This window comes from Lycium ferocissimum, chromosome 5, assembly GCF_029784015.1.
Source record: "Lycium ferocissimum isolate CSIRO_LF1 chromosome 5, AGI_CSIRO_Lferr_CH_V1, whole genome shotgun sequence".
NCBI lineage: Eukaryota > Viridiplantae > Streptophyta > Magnoliopsida > Solanales > Solanaceae > Lycium > Lycium ferocissimum.
In genome coordinates, this window is record NC_081346.1 from 27,955,824 (window position 1) to 27,970,584 (window position 14,761).

The 14,761-nt window shown below is 36.5% G+C and overlaps 1 long non-coding RNA gene across 1 annotated transcript; it reads left to right on the forward strand.

Annotated features, from left to right (window-relative positions):
* Positions 1-1,001: 1,001 nt before the first annotated feature.
* LOC132056632 (uncharacterized) lies at positions 1,002-11,910 on the forward strand. Its single transcript, XR_009414869.1, has 3 exons — positions 1,002-1,215; positions 1,671-1,722; positions 9,387-11,910. It is a non-coding gene; the product is annotated as an uncharacterized LOC132056632 (long non-coding RNA).
* The last annotated feature ends 2,851 nt before the right edge of the window (positions 11,911-14,761 follow it).

Sequence of the window (14,761 nt, forward strand, 5' to 3'; positions counted from 1 at the left end):
AATAATTGCTCCCTCTTTCTTACTAGTAGTTGAATAAGGTCCACCAAATTTTTAATTCCATATTTTTACGACATAAGCTCCAGCAAGCTGCCATTTTTTCAGAAATATGGAGAAGAAGAAGTGTGGGGAAGAGGGTGTATGGGACCCCCGTAATTAAATGTTGACACCTAATTTTTGACCTTTCATAATTTATTTTGATTACCCAGAGCCCTTAGACATCAAACAGAGCAAAATGTGTATTTTTTACAAGTCAAAATGATTTTTGTAAAATTATTCCGATAATATTTTGCCATTTTTATTTGGCAAAATGAATTCAGTAATGATATGAATCATTTGGAAATTAATTTACATATTTTTATAATTAATATGGAACATTTGCTAAATTCAATCAAGGGAATAATTTTTAAAACAATTATCTACTTAAATGTTAAGATTATCAGAAGATCCATTAGCAAGCATTTTACTACGTTTAATCCAAAGGATCTGATTAATTGAATGAATTAATCATCGTCACCCCTCAATTCTAAATTTTGCACATCCCAATTTATTAAGATTAATCATAATTAATTAAGTATTTAATTGTGGTTAAATTTCATAAATTATTTGCTATATGGCTAATAGTGGCTACAATTGAAATAATGAATTGCCAGCCAATTATGGCCATAATCGAAATAGCCAATTTCATGGCTTAATTCAATTACGGTCACTTTTTGCAAAATTAGTTTTTAATTGGCCAATTATTTATAATGTGGTCATAATTTAAATATTTAATTAATCAACATTATTTAAATTTGGTTGCTTGTTAAACTTTTGCATATGTGGCCCTCCATATACATATATACATAGATATACACATGCGTATACATATACACATATGTATATCATGTATACATATGCACCATGTGGGCTGCCCCTTTATTTCTTTTCAGATTGGCCGAGTCCAGCCTAAAATAGGGCCGGACCCGGCCCATTTAACAAAAATATATATACTCCTTCCTTTAGCCAAACAGACCCCTTAGGGGTTATTTGTTTTTCACCAAGGTTTTCCATTGAAGCCCCAGGAGCCGCCACGATGTGAAATGCCTCTCTTTTGCCTCACCTTGCTATTTCCGGCAAGTTTGCAGGCGTACCTCGCCTTTACCAGGTCTGGTGTGACCAGATCGAGCCATGCATTTATTGCTTCGCCACTTTCTCACCAAACACTGCCCAAACACGGTATATCTCTCTTCTTCTTTTACTTTTTCTGATAATTTTGGTCAACGAGTACAAATCCCTTAAAGGGATTTTTCTCAAGGGGATTTTGAATTCTCGAATATAATTGGTTGGTCCAGAACCAAGGAGATCCGTTGGGGTCTTGCTTAAATCTGACCCTTCATGCTTTGTATTGCTTTAATCTTGGCCTTTGGATGTTGAGGAAGTAGAGATTACTCACAATGCTGAGTTCAGTCCCACATCGATTTTTCTAGGGTTTGGTTTCAATTTGGGGTTCTATATAAAGAACCCCCAACTCACTTTTTTTAGGGACGGGGAACTGGATATTCACAAATATTCACCCAAAAACTCGATTTCTTTAAGTTTTGGAAAATAACTGCTTTGAAACTTCGATCTTCGAGTTTAAGTTAAAATTTTAAAGTATTTTCTTTATTTTGTGGCCGAGTGGTTGGTTTCAGGAGCAAAAGGATCTCCAACTTCAAACTCGACCAAAGGCTGCACTCCAAAAAGGTAATTCCCTTTCCCTTTAATTAGTTTTTTATGTTTTATATTTATGTCTTAAATTGCTGTTATGTGAGTTTATTTTTCTGTAGATTAGTCTTAGTTTAATTATGTTTTTTTAGTATAATCCTAGGACTGTTTGTTATTTAATCATGTTGTTTAGTTATTGTTAGTCTAGATTAGTTTCTTATTCATCATGCTTATGTGTTTAACAAGATATATGTTCATAGTTTGTATTAATCCTATTTGTTGTTTAAGTAGGACTAGAAATGTGGAACCTCTATTTGATTCTGTCTAATTGCTTATTTGTTTAAATTAGTTGATGTATAGTTTGCTAACCATGCCTATGTACTTGCATTGGTTTCTGTTAATATGTAAAAAGTTGTTTACTTGCTTGTTTGAGATCAAAACTTGTAGTTTGTTGGCCATATATGAGAATGCTTACCTGTTTTTCTGAGGTTCATCGTTAACTGTTGCCCATGTCTATTCCTTTAAACTGCTTTTCATTGATCTTAATTAACCATAGTCATACATTTAATTGACCATTAAGGAGCTGTTTGGTATGTATTTGTCCCTCACAAGTCTGTTAAATCAAGAATGATAGTTGGTTAAGTTTGGTCTCTATACTTTAGTGAACCATATTATTAGTTGAAGTCTGCAGCCTTGTTTAAGAGATGCTATGTATATATTCCATTTGATTAACTACAAGTTTATAATTCTTTTAAATGTCCGTCTTGTGTGTTGTTTAACTAGACCTGCTACCCTGGACATCGGTAAACAATTTGGTTACCTTATATGAACCCATAGAGTAGTATCTCCTTGAAACTGGGTCTGTCTAAAAGTAAAAATGTATCCTGTGGGTGTTGAAACTCTGTTTGCTCTCATGTGTGGTCTGTTTAAAGGGTCTATGCCCCTTTCACTTAAAATTGAGTATTTTGAAAACTTGTTGTTTTAAAGTGCTTATACTCAGTTTACACATAGCTAGAATCTATTATACTTGAGTAAATAGGTTATGATTTGAGAATCATTAACAAGAGGTAGTCACTTAAATATGAGGGATTATAGTTGTGACTTACCTAGGACCAAGATAAGGGGGACAAGACTTAGAGTTTCTAGTCAAACTCAGTCAAGTCTCTTCTCATTTTGGTTGCTGGGGTTCCCCTATATGACATCATATATTATCGGATTGTCTAGGATAAATAAGGGGATTAATAGACTTAGGCGATTCAGTGTTGTTGAAACAGTCCTTTAAAATTTGAGTTTCCTTTCAAAAGAGTGTAAAAAATCTGTGGCTTTACCTTTTAGTAAAATTGTGTGCTTGAAGTTATGACTTTGCTGGGTTGATTTCCATGAAAATCCCATCCTTTTTACCTTGTGTGTTGCTGATACATGTGTTGTATACTGGGTGTATACAGAATATACATGACTTGTATACACCATGGGGTATACAAAGAAGTATATTTTGTATACCCTTTGAACGAATTCTGAAGCCTGTTTATTATGCTAAGTGTTGGGCCAAATCTGCCCCTTTGCTGTTTACCTCGTGAGCCTATATGTGATTATTATGACCTGGTCTCAGTCTATGTAATGTTTGGACTTAGCCACCTTTGCTTTTACCTTGAGCTTTAAAGTGTTATGTCCATTTGCTTAAGGTTTGTTAAGAGTATATGTAAAATGTTTATATGTATCGCTGCATCCTTGGTCATTTTAATGTTTGCTTGATTTTTAAATTGCTTGTCAAGTCTCATAAAGGAGTTTAGCTAGTTTCTAACCCTCAACTTCTTTTTTTTCTCTTTGTGTTTGCATGTGAAATGTTGTGGGCCATTTGGGCGGCTCCTTTGCATTGAAACCTGTTGGGCCTCACCATCTTTGATCGAGTCCGCGTGAAATAGAAAGGGAAGCTAATATATTGAAGGCCCAACCATGGGTGAAAATGGTCACTGATGGGCTTGGGTAGGCCCATCAGTCCGAATTCTTATTCCTTCCTCTTTCTTTATATATATATATATATATATATATATATATACATACATACATATATATATATATATATATATACATATATATATATATATATATATATATATATATATATATATATATATATATATATATATATATATATATATATATATATATATATATATATATATATATATATATATATATATATATACATATATATATATATATATATATATATATATATATATATATATATATATATATATATATATATATATATATATATATATATATCCGGATTCTTATTCCTTCCTCTTTCTATATATATATATATATGTGTGTGTGTGTGTATATGTGAACAATTGTATGGTATATTGGAACCCTATAGAAGTTAGAACTTAGGAAATTAATTAGTATTTCTAGGAAGCCGCCCCCAGACAATTTTTTAAACTCACTTAATCTCTAATACACGCATGAAAATTGGTAATTTCTTCAAGGATAAAACAATTTGGTAATAGGATCAAAGTTTGAAATATTTTTGGAAATGGAATAATGTTGCGTTTTGGGCCTTTGGCCCTTGTGAGAAAAACTGAAATCAGGAAATGAAACTATCACGACCCCAACTTATAGGCCGTGCAGGCACCTACCATATTACTAACTAGTAGGCGAACCCTTACCAACCAACCCAATATTCAGCCAGTGTACAAAAATAACAATTTCTTAAGGATCACAATATTAAAAGAAATAATTGCTCATGCGGACTTTGTTATTGATACAAGAAAACTGAAAACTCCCCGGGATCTAATCTAGACAGGTACAAGAGCTCCTATTGCTCGAGAATAGCCAAAAATAAATGACCCAGCCTCTACCTGGAATGAGATGAGCGAGACTGTAGGAGGATGCACGTAATCCACACGAAGAAACTTCAACTTAAACCTGCAACATACCTACACCCAAAAAGGATGTAGCAAGAGTAGTATCAGTACACCACACATGCTGGTAAGCATCATAGGTCGACTAAGATTAGTTTACGCAACGCAATATAAAGTCAATAAGATAAGCAGATAAGTCAACAACCCTCAAGACTTCCAACATAGATTATTACACTGTCACGAGCTTACCTTTCTACTCCCAGTTATTCACTTCTCTTATCCCCATAGAATTATCGGTTATCTAACTAGTCATTGAAGTCCCATTCCACATTCCCTTAAGCCAATTAATTAAGTCTCATCTCCTCATTTACACTAACATCTAATTCCTAACTTTTGCTGTAGAGCTTTTCTATCCAGTTCACTTACTAAGATATGATGCACCCACGGAACAAACTTACCACTTAGAAATTCGTTCTTATACTTACCTTCATAATAATCACCACCTCACACGATCTCAACAAAATCATAAGAGATGCACAATGCAATATAACCGATTGACAGCACACAAACATAAGGACATAGCAAAGATGAAATGTAATGAAATGCAGATGCGATGCAAGGGCCCAATCACGCTGTACATACATGCTAACTAATGTCATTGCACAGTAGTCATGACCTGCAGGGGACCCATGGTGTCCATGTACCACTCGTTTCGGATACTCATTAGACCCAAGCCATAAATCCTCTGCTCCGGAAAGAACCACGGACACGAATATCTCTCATATAGATATACTTACCTTTACATTACTGCCAATGATGGCCTGTCAAATAGTACCTCATTTAACCCAACTCTACCATACGACCGGATAACACAACTGGCACGTACTCAGACTTTCTGCTCCATGTATTACCTCATAACCACATGCAATGTATGCAATGATGCCAATGAATGAAAACAATGTCGTGAATCATGCCCTTGATGGGCGTAGCACTACTATGCCTTCCTTCAGTCCTCCCAATACAATCCTCTTTGTTAACAAGAATGACAATCATATGAATATTTCAATATACTTAGAAATAAAGACGGAATTTGGATGGATATATTCGAAACCTAACGAAAGTTATGTGTAAATAGTAACAAGGGTAATAACGAGTATTTATTTGAGTGTTGAGTGCTACTGTCATTGAGGGTTATGTGTTACGGGATTGAAAGTGATCATTTGTCATGGCTAAAAAGGGGTATTTCGTTGTTCAGAATATGTATTCCTAATCAAAGTCTAACTCAAGTAAACCATAGCCTACCTTGATGAACAACTATTTGAATCTCCGTGAATTACTCGCTCTCCTAGCCTTTATCCGAATCCATGAGAGATCATAGTTATGGGGAAGGACGTGGAGAATGTTGGGAAAAGTCTCTTCTTCTTGGTGTCAAGGGTTTTTCTTCTTGTGAAAAACCTAATAGCACTTGAGGGTCTTTTATTAAAATGGAGGGCGAATTATAAACCGAGTATCAAAAACACGTCTCATGCCCGCCACGTCCGCCGCGGCGACGAAGTCTCGCTATAGCGGGACCTATGTGGGGTTCCTTTGACCGCTATAGCGGTCCACTTCCTGCCCCGGGCCTACGACTTTTAACTCTTTCTCAAACTGATTTTTTCCACTATTAATCCTTAAAACACTACATGGGGCTTACTATTTATGATCATAGACCTAGATTAGGCATGGTTTCGCGAAGTATTAAATAACGACCGGACGGGTCGTTTCAGAAACAAAGCTTTTGGGCCTTAAGCCCACTTGGGATTCATTTAAACTAAATGGGCGGCTTTTTTCATTTAAAGATTTAAGTAACTTGGACTAAAAAAACAGTTTGTGTATCACTGAATTTGAGCTATTTGGTTTTGCAAACTTGAGATGAAAAAATTAAGTTTCTTCAAGTGATACATGGGCCTTCTCATTACAAAACTGATTTGGACTTTAAAAGACTTAGAGATTTTATATAGATGGGCGAAAAGCCCAAAACTTAGGGTTAAAAACAAGAGGAAATCCACTTGGCGTATCTTTGAAATGAGATGGCTTTGGGTGTAAAGTATGACTTGGCCTATTTTCTATTTTGAGCTTCCATAAAACCTAAAATAGATAAATAAAACTTTCTTTTCATCTATACTTATATTATAAAATGGAGATATACTCCACTCATTTTTTATACATGTAATAAAACCAATAAGAACTAAACTTATTAGGACCAAAATAGTAGTGACTCTACTCGGGAGAAATCTCGAGTGTGTCTTGGTCTGAAAATAAAGTGAAATGAACACTAATACGGATTTTCGAAACCCAAAAACCTCTTTTCCAAGGGGATATTTTTCCAAAATTTTGAATTTATGATTAGCATGACAATTTTAGCAATAAAGTAAACATTTTAGCAAATAATCACAATAAAATCACACATTGAAGCTCGTAGGTCAACCGTATTCTACGGATCCTTAATACTAGGGTGCTTAAAACCTTCCTTAGGGGATCATCAGAACCCTTGCCTCGAACTTTGATACTAAAAAGGATTTTTTTCTCTTAACCTTTACCTGATTTTCTTTATTTCTCTTAATAAATTAGGTGGCGACTCTAAAAACACTAAAATCCAATTTAGAGCGCCAACAACCTCTCAATAGCTTTTATGCACCCGCATAAAAGTAAACCGCAACACTAAATAAAGAAAAGAACCAAAACAAGAATAGTTAAAACTTAAGAAAAATATGTTCCCCGCTTCAAAATAACCTTTTCACGCGCCTATCACGCACGTTGCCAAGTCAGTAAAAAGTGTCTAAATGGCACAGTCGAGCCCTACCACAGATGTCTGAATAGAACAAGGCTTAATTGAGATGTCTAAGCGAAAAATCGCGCGAACTTTATGTGTCTCCCAATGGTTTTAGCCAATATTTTCTTTAGGTTTTACTACATAATCCTTCCAGTGGTGATAATTGAGTTTACATATTAAATTTCATTTTGTCCACGTGGTAGATTACTTTGCCACCAACTCCTACATGACCAAAGATTGATGATCATGCAAATTTTTTTTCCTTTTATGAAGACTGCTAGCGAGTTCATATCGGGAATGATATTACAGCAGCCCTTTTTATTTTTTCATTCAAGTCCTTATAGAGACGAATTACAGCAACAACTCCCACATCGGTCATTACTTCTCAGCAGCCACCTTTGATTATCTATTTAAGGTTGCATGCTTCAGTTTGTGAACTTTAGCCTTTCGTTGCCCGCAAGCCACTTTGAGTTCGTCTTTGACGGGTAAATTTCTATTTTTTTTCAGCGTTTTCTTTTATTTTCTTTTTGTTTTTGTTTTGTTCATAGATCAAAAGGACGTGTTTCGGAGCCATATCGACAGAATGCCCATAACAATGGGATATCTTATTGACAGAGCACCCCTATAATGGAATGCTCATATTGACAGAAATCCCTTATTGATGAAGCGCTCCTTATCAACTAATGTCCTTATCGATGGAATACCTATATCAATGAAATACAAAAGATCAAATCCACGACACCAAATATTCATATCGATGAAATATCAAAGGACAAATCCATGATGGCAAATTTCCATATTGACGGAACGTCAAAGGACAAATTTACGATGCCAAATGTCCATATCGACAGAATATCAAAAGACAAATCTGCGACGCCAAATATCCATATTGATGAAATATCAAAGGATAAATCCATGACGCCAAATGTCCATATCGACGGAAAGGTGAAGGAAAAATGCACACCGCCAAATATACATATCAACGAAATATCAAAGGGAAAATTACCGACCCCAAATATCATACCAACAGAATATTTAAGGACAAAAATCTATGAAAAGGCCAGCTTAAGGTGAAAATGGACAAAAATTGTCCACCTTAAGACTGGTAGATCATAAGGCCTCGGCTTGAAGACTATACTCGGCGAACTTTGAAGACTTCAACTTGCTACATGGTGGATTTGAAATTCCAACTTGAAGACTCGGCGGATTTGAAGACTTCAACTTGTAGACGCAGTGGCTTTGGACTTCAACTTGAAGAGTTGGCGGATTTGAAGACTTCAACTTGACAACTTTCTAAGATATTACAATCATCCCATTGGAGAAACTCATTTGACATGGAGATTTTCCTCCCATTGAACCGTCAATATTTGGTGAAGGTCCAAATTTCAATGAAAGAACGCTTGTAGATTTGGTCTTCATATGCCTGGTCAGGTGCATTTTCTATTCTTAGTTTTGTCTCATGATTTTTAAAAAAATACATCACTCTGTGGTTACCTCTTGCAAGGTTTTCAACTTAGCAGATATTATTTTGGGGGCCCTGTATAGTTTATACTCTTGTGGGCCAGGTATAATATGCAGTTTATGCTGGTACGTTAAGCAGCGTTTAAATTGAAGATTTAGCTTGATTTGAAGAGCTTTGCATCTTAAAGATTTAGCTTGAACTTGAGGAGCTTGGCTACTTGAGGATCTAGCTCGAATTTGAGCAGCCTCGCAATTTGGAAATTTGGCTCGTAATTTGATGCGCTTCGTTACTTGAATATTTAGCTCGAATTTTAGGATCTTCACGATTTTAAAATTTAGCCCAAATTTTAGGAGCTTCACAATTTGAATTTTTGCTCGCAACTTGAAGATTTAGCTCGAATTTGAAGAGCTTCGCAATTTCAAGATTTAACTCGAATTGGAGGAGCTTTGTGATTTGAATATTTGGCTCGTAATTTGATGAGTGTCGTGACTTGAAGATTTAGCTCGAATTTGAAGAGTTTTGTGACATGCAGTTTCAGCTCGTGCATCAAGGAGTGTTTCAGCTTGCAGTTTAGGCTCGTACGGTGAGGAGCTTTGTACCTTTTAGTTGAGGCTCGTATGTTGAAGAGCATTACACCATGCGATTAGGCTCAGGTGAGGACGAGCATTGTCACTTGCAGTTTAGGCTTGTGCGATGAGGAGCGTTGTCACATGCATGGACTCTTCGATTTCATCTTTAGATTCAAACTTTCCCCCACTATGGAGTACTTCTATATATTCATCTTTGTGAGGCCCACAGATAGGCAACCATTGATCTCCACTTGTAGCCATGCTTAATTCTATATCATGCGCACTGGTGGCCAACTCTTCTTGTGTATTGTGTTTTATTCTTTGCAAGATGTAGCTAAGACCCCAATTCATGCCTTGGATGCATATTTCTATACTAGAGGTTTCACTTAGGCGATGTTTGCAACAGAGGCTCAAAGATCTTTGCAGTTGAGGCTCAAACTCCTCCAAAGGATTGATGAAGTCAATAACTGGCTCACATTTATGTCGGCAAGCATTTGTAAGTTCAATCATGCTAATGATACGCCTTGTGCTATAAAAATGATTGAGGAATTCTTGTTTCAGATACTCCTAACTAATTATAGCACCAGGTTTGAGTTCTGTGTATCAATCAAAAGCATTTTCTTTGAAAGATCAGATAAACTGCTTGACGAGATAATCGCCATAAGTCCCACCATCGTTGCAAGTCTCGATGAAGTGCATTGTATATTGTTTGGAATTTCCTTTTCCATCAAATTGCTAGAAGTTAGGAGGTGGATAGCCGATGAGCATCTTCAAGCTATCAATCCTTTGCGTGTATGGCTTTGCATACGTGACAGAAGATTTGGATGACGGCTCAAATTTATTTCCGATTGCCCCCATGATGAAGTCCTTCAATTGATTAACAAGTATCAGACCTTCAACGGAGACTTGGATCTCTTCAGTAGTCGCTTGCTTTATGGAGGACTCTCCTTTCTCTTGACTTTCAAGAAATATCACAAGTGCTTGAATTGATTCTCACTGTGTCACGCTCTTTATCTTATTTGTCAGCTTAGAAAATTTAGCATCTTGTTCTTGCACGTGCTTTGTCAATCCTTCAACTGCTTTAGTCAAACTTCCAAGTTTTTCTTGTATGGTGAAAGCGTCAATCATCATTGCTTGCACGACCATCACGGAGGATGAAGTACGTCGTGGATCCTTATTTGAATATAGCTTGGATTGGGAAGAGACTTGATGAGACATTGGAGCATAGCATTTAAGACATCTTCAACATCTTCTTGCATGAAAAGGTTGTTGGACTTGCAATGTCGTTCTTGTGGCAGATTAAGTTGAGCCAAAGTTCTTTTGATGGCCTCAACAATATTATTCCCTTCTTCTATCTTGGGGAAATAGGATATCATTCCTTTTGGAAAAATTGAACCAGAAACATGAGTTGACTTGGATGGTACTCAAAGTACTTGTTGTCCTAGCGTTTTGATTTTCCTTCTCTAGATTTGGTCAGTTGTGTCCATGACAGCTTTCAATCCACTTTTAGAGTCAGTAGCCATAGTAGTATCAAATTTGGGATACATATTCATTTGAGCCATATTGGTGTTCTTCTACTTTTAAAGGAAGAGACGAGGGGTAGAGATTGTCCCAGTGGGCATGCCAGAATTCATAAACAATGAAATTTGAGGCGAGAAAATAATAATCAAGACAAAAAAATATCGCAACAACCGTAGTATTTGAATTCAAATATGAGTGTTACAATCTCTATGAATCCTCTGATTCTTTCTTTCGATAATAAATTCAAGGGCTTCTGAGCTAGATGTTGAACTTGATGGATTTGATCTTGTAACAACCCTCCCGGTCTTTATGAAAAATCTAGGATCACCCGACCAAATAGGACCCTTCCAAGGGTAGATCGAGCTGATAGAAACTCAAATGTAGAAGTCTAAGAAATGAAAATTTGGCTTGTGTGTGATTATTGTTTAGTTGTGTTGAGTCCATTAGGGGGTGACGTAGGAAATTATACCTCCGTTGGAGATTCCGAGGCCACGAGTGAGTCCGTATGGTGTTTTTACATTAATGTGCATATTTTATTTTGTTTGTGAGGCCTCGGATGAAGTGTTGAGTGGTAGAGTGAAAAACTATGGGAATTAGCGAGCTTACTAGCTCAGTGGTACCACTGCGGCAGACGAAGTATTGCTGTAGCGGCGAATCTCTCGCTGCCTCGGTCAGACGGGAATTAGGGTGTCTGCTATGGCGGGCACTGGACCGCTGTAGCAGGACCAGGCTCGCCATAACGGAGGAAAATATTTTTTTAGGTCCACTACAGTGGGCACTTGCCCGCTATAGCGAGACTGCTGCAACGACGGAATGACAGCCGCAGCGGTCGACAAGAACAGAATTCAGGATTTTAAACACTTAGTTCCAAATTCTTTATTCATAAAACTCCAAAATAGTTCTCTAGGAGCACCTAGGGCGAAATTCTAAGGCTAAGACAAGAATATTCTTGAGAGGTAAGTCTCAACCATTCCTTCTTTCATTACGCCTTCATCTCGAAGATTATCATCATTCTAATGGATCTACAATGGTGAATTTGAGAATAGTAACCCTAGAACTTAATAGACCTTCAATAGTTGGTGGGCTATGAGTATTATTGTGTGATTATCATCTAAAGGCTTGGGTTATCACTTTCTAATCAAGAATTGAACCATTAGAGACATGAACTAAGTGAATTGAGACTTAGGGTTTCATAAAGATGGTAGCTTGACCATAGAAACTGCTTGTAAGAGAAAATTTGATTGAATAACCTTATAAATTGATAGTTTATGGTTGCTAAGGCGAATGCTAGGATGATTTACACCTAGTAAGCATTCACCCATTAGAAAGGGGTAAGATGGAAGGGTGTTCATTGTATTGATATTGTTGACTAGAGTGGTTATGACTTATTTAGCATCTTAATTGCTAGACTTTGAGCGTTCCGAGGCATTACGGACGGGAATGGCTACAGCGGAGTAATTCACATTATTCCAGCTCTGCAGTTGAGATAGGTTACGGTCTACTTGAGTTAGACTTTGATTAGTTGATTTTATGTGTTATGAGATTAATAAGAGAAGGTATGTCTAGTCTTCGGGCATAATGTGTGGTTGAAATTCTTATATGCTATTGATTGAGTGATAATGTGGGCTTAATGCCATTATTCAATGTGTTGTGATCTATATTTTGATGACAATGGTGGTGAGAAGTTAATATGATCTTCTTGATGAAACTAAGATACTACTTGATATATTCGAAACCTAACGAAAGTTATGTGTAAATAGTAACAAGGGTAATAACGAGTATTTATTTGAGTGTTGAGTGCTATTATCGTTGAGGGTTATGTGTTACGGGATTGAAAGTGATCATTTGTCATGGCTAAAAAGGGGTATTTCGTTGTTCAGAATATGTATTCCTGATCAAAGTCTAACTCAAGTAAACCATAGCCTATCTTGATGAACAACTATTTGAATCTCCGTGAATTACTCGCTCTCCCAGCCTTTATCCGAATCCATGAGAGATCATAGTTATGGGGAAGGATGTGGAGAATGTTGGGAAAAGTCTCTTCTCTTGGTGTCAAGGGTTTTTCTTCTTGTGAAAAACCTAATAGCAGCCTTGGAGGGTCTTTTATTAAAATGGAGGGCGAAATATAAACTGAGTATCAAAAACACGTCTACTGCCCCGCCATGTCCGCTGCGGCGGACGAAGTTTCGCTATAGCGGGACCGTTGTGGCGGTCCCTTGACCGCTATAGCGGTCCACTTCCTGCCCCGGGCCTACGACTTTTAACTCTTTCTCAAACTGATTTTTTCCACTATTAATCCTTAAAACACTACATGGGGCTTACTATTTATGATCATAGACCTAGATTGGGCATGGTTTCGCGAAGTATTAAATAACGACCGGACGGGTCGTTTCAGAAACAAAGCTTTTGGGCCTTAAGCCCACTTGGGATTCATTTAAACTAAATGGGTTGCTTTTTTCATTTAAAGATTTAAGTAACTTGGACTAAAAAACAGTTTGTGTATCACTGAATTTGGGCTATTTGGTTCTGCAAACTTGAGATGAAAAAATTAAGTTTCTTCAAGTGATACATGGGCCTTCTCATTACAAAACTGATTTGGACTTTAAAAGACTTAGAGATTTTATATAGATGGGCGAAAAGCCCAAAACTTAAGGGTTAAAAACAAGAGGAAATCCACTTGGGCAGATCTTTGAAATGAGATGGCTTTGGGTGTAAAGTATGACTTGGCCTATTTTCTATTTTGAGCTTCCATAAAACCTAAAATGGATAAATAAAACTTTCTTTTCATCTATACTTATATTATAAAATGGAGATATACTCCACTCATTTTTTATACATGTAATAAAACCAATAAGAACTAAACTTATTAGGACCAAAATAGTAGTGACTCTACTCGGGAGAAATCTCGAGTGTGTCTTGGTCTGAAAATAAAGTGAGTTGAACACTAATACGGATTTTCGAAACCCAAAAACCTCTTTTCCAAGGGGATATTTTTCCAAAATTTTGAATTTATGATTAGCATGAAAATTTTAGCAATAAAGTAAACATTTTAGCAAATAATCACAATAAAATCACACATCAAGCTCGTAGGTCAACCGTATTCTACGGATCCTTAATACTAGGGTGCTTAAAACCTTCCTTAGGGGATCATCAGAACCCTTGCCTCGAACTTTGATACTAAAAAGGATTTTTTTCTCTTAACCTTTACCTGATTTTCCTTATTTCTCTTAATAAATTAGGTGGCGACTCTAAAAACACTAAAATCCAATTTAGAGCGCCAACAACCTCTCAATAGCTTTTATGCACCCGCATAAAAGTAAACCGCAACACTAAATAAAGAAAAGAACCAAAACAAGAATAGTTAAAACTTAAGAAAAATATGTTCCCCGCTTCAAAATAACCTTTTCGCGCGCCTATCACGCACGTTGCCAAGTCAGTGAAAAGTGTCTAAATGGCATAGTCGAGCCCTACCACAGATGTCTGAATGGAACAAGGCTTAATTGAGATGTCTAAGCGAAAAATCGCGCGAACTTTATGTGTCTCCCAATGGTTTTAGCCAATATTTTCTTTAGGTTTTACTACATAATCCTTCCAAAGGGTGATAATTGAGTTTACATATTAAATTTCATTTTGTCCACGTGGTAGATTACTTTGCCACCAACTCCTACATGACCAAAGATTGATGATCATGCAAATTTTTTTTCCTTTATGAAGACTGCTAGCGAGTTCATATCGGGAATGATATTACAGCAGCCCTTTTTATTTTTTCATTCAAGTCCTTATAGAGACGAATTACAAAGAACAACTCCCACATCGGTCATTACTTCTCGGCAGCCCACCTTTGATT